Genomic DNA, 18,780 nt, shown 5'->3' with positions numbered 1-18,780 from the left:
TAATAAATGCTTAGGCTACATGGAGTTTTCCGGATAAGTGATCTTTCTATAATTTGGATTATCATTTAACATTAAATAAAGCCAATAGGATTGTTTTGACACCAATACAGAGAAGAAGTAAATCATTAAAAAAAATATTTGCTTAAAATTGAGTCTATGGGGAAAATTTACTCATGCAGTTACGTAGAAGAACACTGGTGAAGTTTCGCCAAAAATAAATGAATCTGCGCAAGCATTTCTAAGCAAACTTTTGCTAATGTTACTTTCTTCCTAGCGAAACTTCATTGGTACACTTACGCTTAGGTCAAGTTAAATATGGCAGGTACATATAGGTCATATAGACGTCTTTATAAGTGATGTTGGTGAAATGGTTAAAAAAAATGTTTACAAAAATATATTTAACAGTTAAATTTTTAAACATAATCGCACTTTTAAAAAATGAAAGAAATACAGCGTCTTGACATTTTTTAATGACTTTTCGGCATACAGGATATGATGTCACTGATATAAGATTGAGGAGGATGTAGCGTCATCTTTTCAGTTTGCTAGGTATAACCTGACGAAGCCTGCTCTGGCGAAAAGGGTAACGTATTGTAAAGTTTGCACTTTGTGGAATAACGATTGTTCTCCTGGCGAAAGGGCATAAAACATAATTAGTGATGAACTCTTTTGTCCTCTATACCTGTTAGTAAATTGGTGATGTCCCTACGGATTGTATTTCTGGCGAATTTTCGCTAGCAACGGCCACTAAGCCCGTGTCTGCCTCCTTGGGAGTTATTCTGGATAATGGGTTTTCAGATAAGGGATCCATACCTGTATAACCAATACTCTATCCAGCAAAACTACAGTAAAACCAATTTACATTTTCCCCTGATCTTAGGTTTTTACTCATCTTACACATTTGTGTGTGTCACACCAATAAACAAGTATGGGACCTGTTATCCAGAATGCTCGGGACCTGGAGTTTTCCAGATAATGGATTTTTCTGTAATTTGGATTAGTCTACTAGAAAATCATGTAAACATTAAAGAAACTCAGTAGGCTGGTTTTGCTTCCAATAAGGATTCATTATATCTTATTTGGAATCAAGTACAAACTACTGTTTTTAAAATACGGCCAATACGTAATTCAGAAGTTTCTGAATAACGGATTTCAGGATAACGTTCCCCATACCTGTATAATGCATTTCCCTGACTACATATTCTGGGATTTTATACTGTTTTTGTATTGTCCCTTAAAAAAATGGGGGTTCTACTGTATATCTATTTCCAATTGTTGTGTAGTTAGCTTTATTCACTGTGATCTTATGCTTCTAATTTAGCTGTACCCAATTCTTTTTAGTGCATAGTGCACATATAGGATATATATTTCATCGTCTGTTGCACATATTTATTTTTGTGTTTTTTTTACATATTTTCCCAACTCTCTTCCCAGGAATTCTCAGCATATTATGATACAGTGAATAGACAGAGGGGATGCTTAGCAATGGCAGCTATCCTGTACTGCATATTTAGTATAATTGAATATACATAGCTTGAACTTCTAGCTCTGCATTAAGTCGCTAAACTATTCCATTATAATCATGTTGCCCTTAACATTAATTATTAAGTACGGAATTCTAAAACCAATAAACTTTATTTTGTGTTCAACCTATTGCCCTGCAGTTCTCGGGTTTGGAGTTTTACAGCATCTGTTTGGTTGCGAGGATCTGACCAGAGGAACACGCAGGGGTTCAATTGACAGATTGTGAGATAAATAGTGGAGGGCGATAATACAAATATAGTAATAAGAATCTGAATCCAGCCTGAGAATGTTGGGGATCCCTGGCTTTGTTGGCTACAGCAGCCCAGTAGCATTGTACGTTTCAGGTGAAAGATAGGGAGAATAGAAAGGGAAATCATTGTAAATCCACCAAATATATTCGTGTCTTGATCATGATTACATGTAATTCCAGAGCCCGGCCAAGGTAGTTTGGCACCCTAGACAAGGGTTCCAATCAGCCCCCCCCCCACCTTAACATTACGTTTTTTTGATTAAAGGAAACTCATTATTGAATGAAACTTTTAATTTATATAAATAGGTAATGTTTGCAAGCAAAAATAAGGTACACCAAAAAAGAAACATTTTTTAACCTGATAAACAAACAAAGTGCAAATGAAGGGTTTACTGACACACGTAAACTGTGATGTCATGGTAGCATGTACCTGTGTCATCAGCCATCATGTTGCCCCATTGTAACATTGCCAGCAGCCATCACACTGCCCCCATGTACCTGTGCCAGCAGCCATTATGTATCAATATTGACCCCAAGGCCCAAGTCCCCCCATCTGTACCTGTGCCAGCAGCCATCATGGCCCCAAGGCAGCCCCCCATCTGTACCAGCAGCCATCAAGGCCCCAAGGCAGCCCCCCATCTATACCAGCAGCCATCATGGCCCCAAGGCAGCCCCCCATCTGTACCAGCAGCTATCAAAGCCCCAAGGCAGCCCCCCATCTGTACCAACAGCTATCAAGGCCCCAAGGCAGCCCCCCATCTGTACCAACAGCTATCAAGGCCCCAAGGCAGCCCCCCATCTGTACCAACAGCTATCAAGGCCCCAAGGCAGCCCCCCATCTGAACCAACAGCTATCAAGGCCCCAAGGCAGCCCCCCATCTTTACCAGTAACTATCAAGGCCCCATGATAGCCTGCTGCCTGCTTGCTTTAATAATGGGATTAAACAAACCCCAGGGGGTTTGAGCCCTTGTGGGCATGGGATTTTTTTTTAGAATCATGCTTTTACACTTAAGGCCATCACGGGAAATAACTTTTATTAGTGAAAAAAAATTTTTTCCCCCTGAGAAGTGTGCCCCCCCCCCCCCGTTATTGCGCCCTAGGCGGCTGCCTACCCCTTGTTCCGGCCCTGTGTAATTCTAACATAAACCTGGCTGAAATCCGTATAAAACACTGACCTATCTTTAACATATGGTGAAATATTGCAGGCAGGGAAAGCAACTTGTCCAGATTCTTTGTTGCAGGCCATTTTATTTACTGTTTCCATATGACTAGTGTTTTACAAACGAGGAGTTAATCTTAAAATGTTATTTTATTAGTGGTGTTCTAAGACACTGCATTTGGTTTTGGTTTTTAAAGGTTTACTGCAGACTAAAATGAATGATGTAGAGAGGGTCTCCATTTGGTCTTTATTTTTATTTTTTTGTTCCTCTGGTTTCTGAAAATATGTTTTCTACTGCAGCTTTTAAGTTAGGAAATGTAAATGTTTACTGGTTGCCAACTAGCAACTATAGCAACTAGGTAGTTACGTGAATGACAGTTTGGAGTTTTTAGGGGATATTGTGTAGTAATGTGCAGGTCATTAATTTCCCAACCCTCCCCCTCTCAATCCAGGTCCAACCAAATCTCGGGTTGAGAAGAGACATTATTACCTGCACCATCAGAAGGGGACATTATTACATGCACCATCTCAATTCAGGTCCAACCAAGTCTCGTGTTGAGAAGAGACATTATTACCTGCACCATCAGAGGGGGACATTATTACATGCACCATCTCAATCCAGGTCCAGCCAAGTCTCTGGTTGAGAAGAGACATTATTACATGCACCATCTCAATCCAGGTCCAACCAAGTCTCGTGTTGAGAAGAGACATTATTACCTGCACCATCAGAGGGGGACATTATTACATGCACCATCTCAATCCAGGTCCAGCCAAGTCTCTGCTTGAGAAGAGACATTATTACATGCACCATCTCAATCCAGGTCCAACCAAGCCTCTGGTTGAGAAGAGACATTATTACATGCACCATCTCAATCCAGGTCCAACCAAGTCTCGGGTTGAGAAGAGACATTATTACCTGCACCATCAGAGGGGGGTGGTCTTGGCACAACCCTATGCCACAAATGATTGGCATTAGGACAGACTAACTGCAGCACACTATTATGCCAAGGGCACACTGGGTTCATTTGCAGCCTGTGGATAAGCACACAATTTCTGTGCAATGTAGTTTGTCCACAGTAACTCATACACTAGGGATGATGGGGTTCAGGTGAAACCTGTGGGACCTGCAGCTCTGGGACAATGAGTTGAGTCCAAGGTTCAGGCAGGACAAACTTTTAGCAGGTTCCCTTAGTTTTGGTGGCTGATCCCATCCATGTTTTAATTTTCAGAGAGGAATTTGTAAGTAGATAAGACCTACCGGCTGGTTTGGGTTGGGAAGTAGAGGGTTTCAATTGGGTTTGGGTGTACCATTTTCTGATCCTGTCATCACTACCATTGATGCAACCTTCAGCCCAGGTCCAGACAGTATTGGGCCAGCCTGTGTATCACTATTGCCTGCATTATGCTAAAAGATTATCATTATAAGGTAGAAACTCCCCATGTTTTTCTGCAACCTTATAGACTGCCCATTAAACAGCTATCCACCTCACCGGGCACAGATCCAGCAGCCAACCAGCAATTTTAAAAATATACTGATGCCTAAAAATAATAAGAATATAATCATGAGACCCCATAATCCATTTACCGAATGCTTAAGGGTTTTTTTTTTTTAAATAGAACCAGGTTGGGAATAAGCAGAACAGAAAGCCTAATGATCTGAAGCCGGTAAGAATGAGGCTGTGGGATGAGGTGAAGATAAAGTGGTATTTATCCCAGTCTTTCCATTATATGAAAACCAGCTTTACTTTCTGGCTGGTGGGACAATCTGCAGACCGGTGCCACAATATTTACTCCATGACTAGCAATGCTTATATGTCTGGGGGCATTACGGCCTTCAGGAATGGGCTTTTTTTTGGCAAATGGTGGTGTAAGTAGTGCGTTCTAGACCTTTCAACATAGGCATCCATAAGGGGGGCACCTGACCCCCCTTTTAACCCACAAAAAGGACAAGAGCAAGTTTAAGTAAGATACCAGTGATGATTCTCTCTCTCCAGATAACACTGCAGCTATTTCTGCCTGGCACCAGCTCCATACATTTTACTTTGTATCTTTTTACAGCCCCACCTTGACCACATGACGCTGTGTGTGTGAGACAAAGATTGTCCTATAAAATGGTGCTGCTTCCATGTGGGTGAAATCCTAATTCTGCAAGTAAGGCAAGATGGTCTCCGGGGTTGTTGCTGCTACTTTGGGATAGTGTGTATAGTAGGGCAAGATGGTCTCCGGGGTTGTTGCTGCTACTTTGGGATAGTGTGTATAGTAGGGCAGGATAGTCTCCAGGATGGTTGCTGCTACTTTGGGATAGTGTGTATAGTAGGGTAAGATGGTCTCTGGGATTTTTGCTGTAACTGTGGGATAGTGTGTATAGTAGGGCAAAATAGTCTCTTGAATTGTTACTACTTTGGGATAGTGTGTATAGTAGGGCAAAATAGTCTCTGGAATTGTTATTACTTTGGGATAGTGTGTATAGTAGGGCAAGATGGTCTCTTGATTTGTTGCTGCTTCTTTTGGATAGTGTGTATAGTAGGGTAAAATAGTCTCTGGAATTGTTACTACTTTGGGATAGTGTGTATAGTAGGGCAAAATGGTCTCTTGGAATGTTGCTGCTTCTTTGGGATAGTGTGTATAGTAGGGCAAGATGGTCTCTGGGATTTTTGGTGTAACTGTGGGATCGTGTGTATAGTAGGGCAAAATAGTCTCTGGAATTGTTACTACTTTGGGATAGTGTGTAAAGTAGGGCAAAATGGTCTCTTGGAATGTTGCTGCTTCTTTGGGATAGTGTGTATAGTAGGGCAAGATGGTCTCTGGGATTTTTGCTGTAACTGGGATAGTGTGTATAGTAGGGCAAGATGGTCTCCGGGATTGTTACTGCTACTTTTAGGATAGTGATTATAGTAAGGCAAGATGGTCTCTGGGATTCTTGCTGCTACTGTGGGATAGTGTGTTTAGTAAGGCAAGATGGTCTTTGGGATTTTTGATTGGGATAGTGTGTATAGTAGGGCAAGATGGTCTCCTGACTTGTTGCTGCTACTGTGGGATAGTGTGTATAGTAAGGCAAGATGGTCTTCGGGATTTTGATTGGGATAGTGTGTATAGTAGGGCAAGATGGTCTCCTGACTTGTTGCTGCTACTTTGGGATAGTGTGTATAGTAGAGAAAGATGGTCTTCGGGATTGTTGCTGTTACTGTGAGATAGTGTTTAGTAAGGCAAGAGGGTCTCTGAAATTGTTGCTGTAACTGTGGGATAACATGTATAGTAGGGCAGAAAAGTCTCCGGGATTGTTGCTGCTACTTTGAGATAGTGTGTATAGTAGGGCAAGATGGTTTCTGGAATTTTTGATGTAACTGTAGGATAGTTTTTAGCAAGGCGAGATGTCACCGGGATTGTTGCTGTTACTGTGGGATAGTCAGTATAGTAGGGCAAGATGGTCTCTGGGATTGTTGCTGCTACTGTGGGATAGTGTGAATAGTAAGGCAAGTTGGTCTCCGGGGTTGTTGCTGTTACTGTGGGATATTGTTTAGCTTTTATGTTATGTGAATGACAGTTTGGAGTTTTTTGGGGATATTGTGTAGTAATGTGCAGGTCAAGAATTTCCCAACCTTCCCCCTCTCTATCCAGGTCCAACCAAGTCTCGGGTTGAGAAGAGACATTATTACCTGCACCATCAGAGGGGGGTGGCCTTGGCACAACCCTACGCCACAAATGATTGGCAGTAGGACAGACTAACTGCATCTGACAGACTAACTCCATATGTGGAGTTTAAAATGGCAATATGTGATGATTATGCATACGGCCTACCTGTCAGTGCAGGACGTATGGGGTTAAGTTCTCCTCTCTGGAGGCAGGACAAACAAGAATGAATTTTGACTCCTCCTCTTCCTGTGTGTCTCCTTCTATCTCCAGTTTTTTGTTTGTCCTGCTCGGAGGCGGACATACCTCATACTCCTCTCAGTTATTCTTTATTTATTTATTTATTTTTTTTATTCATTTTTATTCTTAAGTTTTTCTTTAATTTTTCTGCTCAACGAATCAGCGATTGTTGGCGAGCTCTTAGACAGGGTGAGCCCCCAACCCGGAGCGTGCTCCCCGAATCTAATTGAGCCCCATCTGGGTTCTACTACCCAACTACCTCAAGCTCCCCAACAGGGCAGCAATCGAGGTAAGGTGAGCCCTATCCATAGAATTAGTGCGCTCCCTTTCCTATGTCAAGGATATAGTGAGCCCCCACTCAGGCGTGTGCTCCTGCCTCTGCATTCTTCTACCATAAGACAGAGGCATGGCGATACAGCGGGTCTATAACTTACAACTCCGACGGCGCCAGCCTGGTTGCTTCAGGATCCTGACCCAAACTAACGGATTAGACGGTGGTAGAGCAATCCGCCATAAGACTTCTCGCACACCGAACAGCTGGGAGTAAAGTCTATCGGCTCTGCTACCGTAATGAGGATAGACTCGCTTGATGGCTCTCGGGGGATGAGAAGCAGATCAATGTTTACAGTCGATACGCGCTCGCAGTGAAGGGCGCCTGTCTACCAGTCAACCGCCCAGCGCCACAGCGATCTCCTATATTTTATTCGTCGTCGAAATTTGCGATTGAGCCTTAAGCTCTGCCCATTGAGATTGAGTCGGAAGGCCGCACTTAGAAAAGAAACTGTCGGCCAGGTGCAGACAGAGAGTGGCAACATCAGATAGCCCCGAGGACAGAACTTTTGCTCCGCTCGTGCATAGTCCGGGTATTCACTGGTTGTGCGATTCACGATGACTCTCGCGGCATAATTCCTAACAGTGAACGTCGGAGCGCAATAGCGACGTTCGCGCTCCGCTGCGCTCTGGTCACTCTCACGGGCCCTCGCCGCGTGCAACTGGTGGTATGGACTAGCGTTGGCGCGAAAGGAGATACGGCATTTTTCTTAGCTAGCGGCAGCATACAGGAGCAGTCGCAGCAGAAGCGCTTTTGCAGTCGATAATGATATCTTTGCCAGATTGCAGTTCTGGCAATTTTCGAAGGGAGATTTACTAGCAAGTGCGATTCGCAATGGCAGACTATGCGTCGTAGAGGAGTAACAGATTCTTATTATGGATGGAACTGGCAGCAACGAGCGCTGCGTCTACTCTGCGATATCTAGAGCACGCCCAGACTAGCAGTCCAAGGGAAGAGATCTACAATAACTGAGCAAAAGGGTTCCTCTTCTCCCGCCGCGTCAATCTAACAAAAGGTACCGGAAAAAACACAGTGCTTGCAGGAGGAATCAGATATAGAGGAAAATCAACCACGGGTCAGACCACACAGGAGCCAGCTACTCACCCCACAATTTTCACACAGACTACTACAGTCCTGCACAATTCACCACGCTAACCAGGTGCCAGGACCATTCAGGCTTCTAAACAAGCTTAGAACCTGCAATTTTCTTCACATTTTATGGGGTGGCTTCACGCACAGATCATTCGAATCTGTGTTCAAGAATGCTGTGGCTTCAACACGATACCATCTGTTAGACGCTAAGGATTATAACAGGTTTCCCAACCATCTCTACATGTCTCGCTCTCATATCGGACTCCTTACTTCTCAGGCATGCTGTAGAGAGATGCAGGACCATATAAGGACGGGGAAATTGTATGTTTGGGGGGATCTTGGGTATGACATAGCTGTTCAATTAAGGGTGTAAGGTCTCTTCCAAGGCGAGAGTTCCCACCTAGGTAATTGTAGAAATGCTTAATCTGATAATATTGGAACTCAGGTAAGATGCTGGCTGGTCTAGCCAGTCTCAATTTCTCAAGTCCTGCCAATTGGTTGTTGGAGTTAGGTGCGCAAACTGGAGGTGGCCGTCTACCAGCCATTTCCTTGAACGAGCTGGTGTTTAGAGCAGGTGGAAACGCTGGGTTGTTAGTCACCAGGGTGAGAGGGGAAAGGAGACGCTGTAAGCTTCAACTGAGTTTTTAGTGTGTCCCAGACATCCAAGTTATAATTCAAAGCTGGGTGGGAAGTGTGGGTTAAGCGGCGGTGGATTTTGTGCACCCAAGGCAAATGGATAAGGTGTGTGCAGGTGGACTGCGCTCGATTTTCAATCCATGCTTATCATCTAGGTTGTGCGACCAAATCGATAATTCTGTTTAGTATCGCCGCTCTGTGGTATCTTAGGCAGTCAGGAAGGGCAAGTCCTCCATCTGCCTTACTCTTGCACAGTGTGCTCGCTTTAATCTGGGGAGGGCGGCCATTCCATACAAATTTGGAAATGGTAGTTTGGAAGGATTTGTGGCAGGATGTCGGAAAGGGTAATGGGAGGCATTGGAACATGTAGAGAAGTCGTGGCATCACATTCATTTTCACCACATTAATTTTTCCTAGCCAAGATATCGGCTGTTTAGCCCAGTATGTTAAGTCCTTCTTCAATTTTGCAAGTATGATTTTAGAGTTGAGGGCGGTCCAGTCCTTGTAGTCTTTCGTGATCTGAATTCCTAGATAGGTAATATAGCTGTTGGCCCATGTATATGGAAATTTTAGAGATAGACCTTGGATGGTGTGAGGTGGAATAGAGATATTGAGAGCCAAGGATTTGCCAAAATTTATTTTAAAGTTGCTTATCTTGCCGTAGGTTGCTAATAGACGATTAAGACTGGGTACAGTGATGAGTGGATTGGTCACAAAAAGAAGTAAATCATCGGCATAGGCCGCTATTTTATGGTGATGTTGCTTAATCTGTAGTCCAGTAATGTCAGGGTATAACCGAATCTGGGTGAGAAGGGGCTCCAGCGCCAATATGAAAAGGGTGGGCGAGAGCGGGCACCCTTGTCTGGTGCCATTCCGGATGTCAACATATTCAGAGAGTGTGCCATTCACCTTAATTCGAGCAGCTGGACCGCTATATAGTGCCTCTATTTAATGGCAAAGACGAGGGCCAAAGCCAAATTCCTTAATGCATCGGAATAGGTATTGCCAACTTAAATGTCGAAGGCCTTTTCGGCGTCTGTCGACAGTAACATAAGGGGGATGCGTTTAACCTTTCAGTAGTGGAGTATGTTAATTAGCTTATTTATATTGTCTCTAGATTCTCTACCTGGGACAAATCCAGCTTGATCGAGATTAATTAGTGTCCCCAGATACGTTTGGATCCTTGTGGCTAATATTTTTGCTAAAAGCTTTATATCTGCATTGATCAAAGAGATCGGATGGTAGCTACTTGGGTCTTCCGGATTTTTGTTGGCCTTGAGTAGAAGAGTAATATGCGCCTCCAGGGATTGCCTAGAGAATTTCGCTTGGTTTTGTAATGAGTTAAAAGCTCTAGTCAAGAAGGGGATCAGGATTCCTGCAAACTCTTTATAGTACATCACGGTGAAGCCGTCAGGTCCCGGACTTTTGCCTGTCGGCGTAGCGCCTATGGCTGTCCGTACTTCTTCCATGGTGATATCCTCTTCTAAAGCAAGTGTTAGTTTGGGTAGGGGTGTAGAGCTGAGGAATTGGGCGATGTCCCCTTCATGGAGCGCTCCCTTCGTGGCATTTGACTGCTCTATTTGGTACAATGCCTGGTAGAAAGTGTGGAATTCCTTTAGGATTTGAGGCGTATGATGTAGACTTTCTCCAGTTTTGAACTTAAGGCTGTAGATGTGGTTTTGAGTGACTTGGGACCGCAGAAGGCGAACCAGGAGTTTGCTACACTTGTCGCCATGCTCGTAGTAATAATAATGTTTCATTCTAGTTATCACTTTTTCCACATAGAAACCGTGAAGGTCCGTTAATTCTTTCCTCAAATCGGCCAATTTCTGGGTCTCTTCAGGTGTTGGGTTGGTCTTGCAAACCATCTCGGTATTCCGGATCTGAGCTATATGGGCATCGTATTGTGCTGTACAGGCCCGTTTGCGTCGAGCGCCTATTTGTATTCGTATCCCTCTCATATAGCATTTATGTGCTTCCCAGACCATAATGGGGCTAACCTCGTCGTTGTCATTATCTTCAAAGTAATTGGTCAGTGCTTGCCTTATGTCTTTCAGAGTAGAGACATCTTTCAGGACTGTTTCGTTTAGCCTCCAATTATTGTACTTGCCGTGGTTGCCTCCGATTGCCACATCCAAGGTGATGGGTGCATGGTCCGTCCAAGAGCGGGTATGGATATCCGCCTTTGCCAGAGTGTCCAGGTGGTGTTGTGACACAAAGATATAGTCTATCCTGGTATATCTGGAATGTCGTGCAGAATAGAAGGTGTAGTCCCTTTCTTGGGGTTTAAGTAGTCTCCAGGCGTCAACCAGCTGCCATTCATGCAGCATATGTGTAATCTTGCGGATTACTTTCACCGCCGCACTAGTTTTGCCTACAGAGCAGTCTAAGTGTGGTTCTAGGGGTATGTTGAAGTCCCCCCCAAGTATCAATTGTCCTTCCGAAAAGTCCCGTAAGGCTTCTAGAATACGGTTGCATTCAGTGTCCTGGTTCTCATTTGGCAAATACAGCTTTGCAAATGTGATTATGGCCTTGTCTAGGGTGCCCTTAAGAAACATATATCTGCCTCGCGGGTCGGCCTTTGTGGCCAGGACTTTCAAGTGGAAGTTCTTTGCAAATAATATGGCTACACCTTTGGTTTTGCTCTGTTGTGGGTGGCTATAATAGATGGTAGGGTAATATTTATTTGCCCATTTAGGTACGTTCGTATTCTTGAAGTGCGTCTCCTGTATGAACGCTACTTGTGATTTGTGCCGTTTGAGTTCTGCCGAGAGCAATATTCTCTTTTGTGGGGAGTTTAAGCCATTTTACATTGAGGCTAAGTATTCTGACCGGTGTGCAAGCTTTGTCCGTCGTTGAGCCATCCAATGGTGCCATCTTGCTGTGTGGTTGGGGTGATAGATTTATTTAGAGGGGGGGGTCAAGCTGGGTGAGGGTGTATAGAGAGGTTGGGGTGGAGAAGGAGGAGGAGAGAGAAAAAAAAAAAGGGGGGGTGTTAAGGGGTGCGGGGTATGGGGAAGGTCAGAGAGTGAGAGTGCTGGGTAGAATTAGAGAGAGGGTTGAGGAAAGCGGGAGTTAGGAATGAGTAGGTGGCAAAAAAGGGGGGGTGTCCCTCAACAGATGTGAGGGTGTAGTTGTTCGCTCTTGCTCACGGGGAGTGACAGGAATCACTTAGTGTAGCCAGCAATTTAGGAGCGTAAGTGCTGGGGGGAGGTGGAAAGAAGGGTAAACCGTAACAGGTGTAGCTCCAGAGCCTCTGCGCCAAACATCTTCCGATTTCTTCAGCAAAAAAAACATTGAAAGTCAGCGACAATGGCTGAGTGCATGGGTATTCGCATTGAAAATAGAGTAGAGTGTAGTTCAGCTCGGGTCTCTTTCAAACATAATGCAATAGTGTTCTCCTATGGTCTTATGAGTTGAGCCATGCCTAACTCACTCCAGGGGCCCTTAATGTCATCATTATGCCATCTGTTTGTAGTACGAGTGAGATCTCTTGACCATGTGTCCCAACAGGCTCCCAGAGACAGGGTCAGGGCTAAGGGTGCGCTATGTGTAGGGTGTTAGACTAGGTGATGGGGCCATGGTCTCCCAAGGGGTTAGTACCCACTCGTATATGGCTATAGAACCCCTATAAAAAAAAACAAAAAAACTTAACGCAAGCATGTAAAGGGAGAAACAGCATTATTACACTGTTTGGTATGCAAGACCTTGTGCTAAAACATATAACAAACAATATGGCAAACATTTAAAGGAGAAAAACTTTAAACTGTACTGCCCAGAGTGGTCCCATAAAGATATGGCAGTTATAGGAATTGGTTCAACCAGTTAGTCTATTGGGACTGCAATACCGTTCATATTACCGTACAACATTCAGCGGTCCATGTTCACTGGTTGATTGTTCCCGTATAGGTAATTAGCCCAGCCGGTGACATCTGGCGTTGGTATACCGATTGCCGTGCCGAATCTCTCGGCCTCCGCCGGCTCACGCAGATGCTGCCAACGACCATCATGGCGTGCTGACAAGGCGAACGGATGCGCCCATTTGTAGGGAATCTTGCGGAGCCGCAGTGTCTCGGTTAGGCCCTTCAAGAGGCGTCGTTGCACTATCGTGGAGAATGCTAGGTCTTGAAATAGTTCAATCCGAATCTCTTCAATTTTAAGTTCTCCAGCTTCCCTGGCTTCCCGGAGGATGTCTTCCTTTTGGCTGTAGTGATGAAGGCAGCAAAGTATATCTCGGGGGGAATCCGGCCCTAGCTGACGCCACTCTGTGGAATCTGTCGATACGTACGGGGCGATCTTTATCCAGGCCTAGTAGTTGCCGGAATATGACTTCCACAAGTCGTCCCCCCTCTGGTAGCTCGACGTCCCCAGGGACACCCCGAATCCGTATGTTACAGCGGCGGCTCCTATTTTCAGCATCCTCTGCTGCCCTTTTCAGGAAAAAGATCTGTCGGTTCTGTGAGTCAAGCCTTGCAGAAAGCGCGGCTGTTGTAGATTGCATTTCTGCTTGCGTTTCTTCCAGAGAGGAGAACTTGTGGTATAACAGATACCTCTTGCTTGAGTGATGTCTTTATCTCGGCGAGCAATTTAGCCAGATCTGCTTTACTCGGTAACTCTTGAAGCAGGGCTTGTATAGAGTTCTGGTCAGTCTGATCTCCGCTCTGGGTCAGTGGCACACTTTGCATTTCTTCATCGGCCATGTTGGTTTCATCCGGCCCGTCCAGGTCAGTCTGCGATTTACCAAAGAATTCCTCTATATCTTTACTAGGCCCAGTCGGTTTCAGGCTGGGTCCGGGTGTCGAAGGTTTGTTAGTTTTGCCCATTTTGCTGTTTCTGGTCGTCATATGATATGATGTGGGCGAAAAAGATTCCGGAGCTCAGTAAAAGCGCGACCTGCTCAGTGTGCCATCAAACCACGCCCCCCCATCGTCTCTTTTTTGTCTGAAAAAAACATGTTTTATTGCCATTACGAAATAGCGTATTCGATAACTGTACTGTGCAATACCTTTTGTATGTTATTTTGGTGATTATATTGCAATTTTGGTGCATTTTTAGCCTTTTTTTTTCTAATTTTTAGCCATTTTATTTCATTTTCAGCTCTGCATATGTTGTGTTCACTTGTTTCTGTCCGTTTAACCTATTTGGCCCAGCTAAAATATTCAAGCTGTGCTTCTGACGGCCGATTACACTAGTCTGGGAAAAAAAAGTTGATTTTTGTGGTTTTATTGGATTTATTTGTGTTTTACGCTTTTCTGTCTTATTTTGTTTTGCTTTGTAAATTTTAACTACTATATATCCATTTGAGTGTCTCCGTGTGCCACATAGTTTGGTATATCTATGCATATTGGGCATCAAAGTGTTCAGTAGACGCCTGTCGTTCATATTTAGGATGTTTTATGCTGATACGTTATGAAATGTGGGGCATATAATGGGGTAAAATTCAAGCTTTGTGACGATTTTGTTACTTCAGCATTGCTTTGCAGTTTGGCAGTTTGCAGTAGAAATACATATTTACCCATATTGGATTCGTCAGAATGTGTACTTTCTGAAAATATATGGTTTTCTAGGGTCTCTGTACTGTCAGGGGGTCTTATGTCACATAATACACATACCGGGGTGCATATATTGCAGCAGCCAGCGCGTCATGTATATACACTATTGTCATTTGGGCGTCTCCATGCGCCACATAGTTTGGTATATCTATACATATTGGGCATCAAAGTGTTCAGTAGACCCCTGTCGTTCATATTTAGGATGTTTCATGCTGATATGTTACAAAATGTGGGGCATATAATGGGGTACAATTCAAGCTTTGTGACAATTTTCAGAAATTTGATAAAAACCGTTATGTTCAGCATTGCTTTACAGTTTGGCAGTTTGCAGTAGAAACACATATTTACCCATATTGGATTAGTCAGAATGTGTACTTTCTGGAAAGTTGAAGCTTTGAGGCAATTTTCAGATATTTCACCAAAACCGCCAATTTTGAGAAAGCCTTGCGACTCAGTAGTTTGGAGCAGAAAGGCATGGGTACCCATTTTAGAATCGGTAGAATGTGTACTTTCTAAAAATATATGGTTTTGGGGTGTACACCTATATTTCTGTGTTTACCCCACAAAAAATGGGCACCATCTTTTTCTCTACGGTAATCTTGGTTGGCGCAAACTTCCAGTCCCGAACAACTGTGCATGTGACGAAGAAGACCGGAATATTACAGAAGAGAAGAAGACGGCGCCCGTGAATGCCCTGAATCTGCAATGAGGAGTAAGTAAAGACTTAGGGGCATTTACCAAAGGGTAACACCTAGGGAGCAGGGAGAGGGTCTATGTAGGGTAGGGGGTAGGGGATTTTAATAAAAAGGGTTTGCTTCTCCTTTAAATCCTTTATTGCTGCACATAAAGTCACCCTATTACTCCATAGAACCCCCTTTTTTTTAAAAAGGTTTGTTCACCTTCAACAAGTTGTTCAGTTGTTTTTGGGTAGTTCATCAGTAGTAAAGACTTCTTTTCAATTATTTTTATTTATATTTGTGGCTGTTTTTCTAAAAGGGGTTGTTCACCTTTTTTTGTTCAAGTTAAGTTTATTTCAGATTCAACAGTACAATTGGCATATGCAGGCATAAGACATTGGAGGTTTCCAATACGCAGATTGGATATATTTTAAAACTTTATGGATGCAACAAGATAGATGCTTGTTTTTCTGTACAGGCCCCCCTTAACTCATATACTATTACAGAAAATTTATTACAACACACATTGGCCGGTCATGTTATTCCTTCTCCGAGCAGTACTCAAACCACTTTCCCCAAATTCTCGTAAATACTGCGAGTTTATCCCTTCTCCTATAGATGTACTTTTCTAGTATTCCTGCTTCATGTAGCTCAGATTCTCATAGTTTCACATTGGGTGCGGCGTCAGCTTTCCAATGTTTTGTAATTAGCCTGCGGGCTTGGAATAGAGCTTTACCAAGGAAGTGTTTAGCTGGTTGTAAATCGGGGCTAGTGAAAACCCCTAGTAGACACAACGTTTACCTGTGTGCCCATGACCTTGCTAAGTATACTAGTGATCTCTTCCCAAAATGGTGTTATCATTGGGCATGACCATAGAGTGTGGATGAGGGTCCCCGTCTCCTGCTTACATCTTAGACATATTGGTGAAAACATCGGGTATATTTTATGAAGTTTTTCTCTAGTATAGTAAGCTCTGTGGATCATATATAGTTGTAACATCTCATGTCTACAGTCCTTGGAGATTTGCTTATGGGTTTTAAGCGCTAGAGCCCATTGGGTGTTCGTCAAGTCCCCTAAATCTCTTTCCCAGTTAGTTCTACTTTTATGGGTAACGTCACTGCATCCTTTCCTCTGTATTGTTTTGTATATAGTTGACACTTTGCATTTTCCGGTCCCCGACCTTATGTGGTTTATTAATGGGTTTTCCTACAATATGAGAGGAGTGAGTCTATGGTTTTTTTGAAGCTGCCCCTGCACTCTTGCATACACTAGCCATTGTGCTTCAGGTAGGGCAAATTGGTTTATCAGAGTTATAAAAGGCTTCATTCTGACCTCTTCCCAGACATCTCCTATGGTTACGATACCACATTCCGCCCAGCATTTAGGCAGGGGTAGGTCAGCTAGGTCCCCACATATTCTATTGCTCCACAGGGGGGTAGAAGGATCTAGGCAAGGGTTATGCATAATTTTCTTAGCTGTTACATAAGCCTCTCTTGTTGCTTTGCCTATGGGATTATGCCCTGTTGATTTTGGTGCTAGGAGCAAAGCCTGCCATGCCTTAAGATTAGGTGGGTATTGTAGTCCCCATAAATTAAATAGCAGAGTACACGGACCCTCTGGAGTTAATGGGCTGACATGAGATAGTTGTGCTGCTAAATATAACACATGAAAGTCCGGGAGTGACACCCCTCCACCCTGATTTGGACATTTCAGAAGGGATATCCCAATTCTGTGCCTTCCCTTGCCCCATATGAACTCCTTTATTTGGGATTCCAGCTTACCGAAAAACGATTTTGGGGGCGTTGTAGGAGAGTGCCACAGCATATATAGAACTTTAGGTTGTATGGACATTTTTATGAGGTTTATTACGGGCTCTATTGCTAGAGCGAACAACAAAGGGGTCAGGGGGCAACCCTGCCTCGTTCCTCTAGTAAGCAGAAAGGAGGGAGAATCCCCACCCCCTACCCTAAGAGAAGCCATGGGGCCTTATACAAGAGTTGCACCAATGCAATAAACCTGGGGCCTAGTCCAAACGCCGCCAAGACCTTCCACAGATACGGCCATTCCACCATATCAAAGGCCTTGGCAATGTCCAAGGCAGCAATGGCCCTGGAGCCCGAGTTGGTATGCGAGGTTGTGAGACTGTGCATTAATTTTCTGACATTGAGGGCAGTAGTTTTCCCCGGCATGAACCCCATTTGGTCATCCCTGACTAAGGTATAGATTACTATTTTCAGTCTCGTGGCCAATATTTTTGCCAGTATTTTGACATCTGCCGTCAGCAATGATATGGGTCTATATGACTCAGTTAGTGTCTGGTCTTTGCCGGGTTTGGGGAGTAGAGCAATTGCTGCTTGGTACATTGTAGCAGGAAGATGGCCTTTAGATACTGCCTCTCCAAACACTTTTAGTAGGATTGGGACCAGTGTTCTTGCATGCTTTTTATATATCTCAATCGGGATTCCATCCTCTCCTGAGGCTTTCCCAGAGGGAAATGTATCTATTGCTTCCTGTTTCTCCATAAGGGATAGGTCTGTTTCCAGGAATTCTCTATATTCTGCAGTTAGAAGTGGCAGTTTAACCGTATCTAGAAAATTTACTACTAGCGGCATAGTTTCGGCAGTTAGTGTAGATTTGTATAAAACAGTGTAGAATTGAACCAGTATACTTTGTATTTGCTTGGGCTCGGTGGTGAGCAGTCCCTCTTGGGTTTTTAGTATATTAATAGCTGGAGGGGTGGTGTTTGTTTTGGCTAGGTGAGCTAACATCTTTCCAGCTCTGTCACCACAGTCATTTATGGCTAGTTTCCTAAAATCCAAACTGGCTTGGGCTTTCCCCTTTAGCAGTTCCTCATATTTATTTTGCGCCTTATATAACTCAGCAAATTTCCCAGCAGTCGGGTCATTTATCACCTCCAGCTTGATCCTATTAATTGCTTGTTCTAGTTGTACCTGTTCCAAGCTGGATTGTTTTTTAAATGAGTTAATCTCGTGGTTGAACAGCCCTCTAATATGTGCCTTTAGGGCATCCCAAAGTACTAAGTGATCCACCGTATGCTCATTAAGTAACATATATTCAACTATAGCATCATCTATGGCTTTTTGGTTATCTAGTATATTTAACCAGGCAGGGTTCAAGGACCAACGTGGTTTGACCTGTAAGTTTTCCATCATAATTTGGACTTCTACGGGCGCGTGATGAGACACCCCCCTGGTTAGGTATTTGGCTCCCCTTACCCAGTGTAGTGCTCTTCGGCTGACAAAAGCAAAGTCAATACGCGACAGAACCGTATGCGATTGAGAGTAACAGGAAAATTGGCTCACATCTGGATGTAGATGCCTAATTTTGGCACCTGATTTTTTTAATGAAATCCATAACTAGCCGGCGTTTTATGCAGTCGTTTAATCCATGTACATTCCAACTAAGTACCTTGGTCATTTGGTTTTTTTTGTATGTTTACTGTCAGTTGTCTTCCATTTGTAGCAGTGGAGTGACCCACATGTGTTATACTGAAATGAACATACTTGAACATTTTTTTTGTGAAAACCTTGAACATTTTTAACCCTTGTATATAAACCCCTTTTCCCTCCCCATCAGACCAGTTTTGAAACTGCTGGCTGATTTGCATTCCCAAACAGTTAACAAGTAACGTTTACAGCATTTGTTTGGAACTCTGGCTTAGCACCTG

Source organism: Xenopus laevis, chromosome 8L (assembly GCF_017654675.1).
Source record: "Xenopus laevis strain J_2021 chromosome 8L, Xenopus_laevis_v10.1, whole genome shotgun sequence".
In the NCBI taxonomy this organism is placed as follows: Eukaryota; Metazoa; Chordata; class Amphibia; order Anura; family Pipidae; genus Xenopus; species Xenopus laevis.
This window is presented reverse-complemented; position numbering follows the sequence as displayed.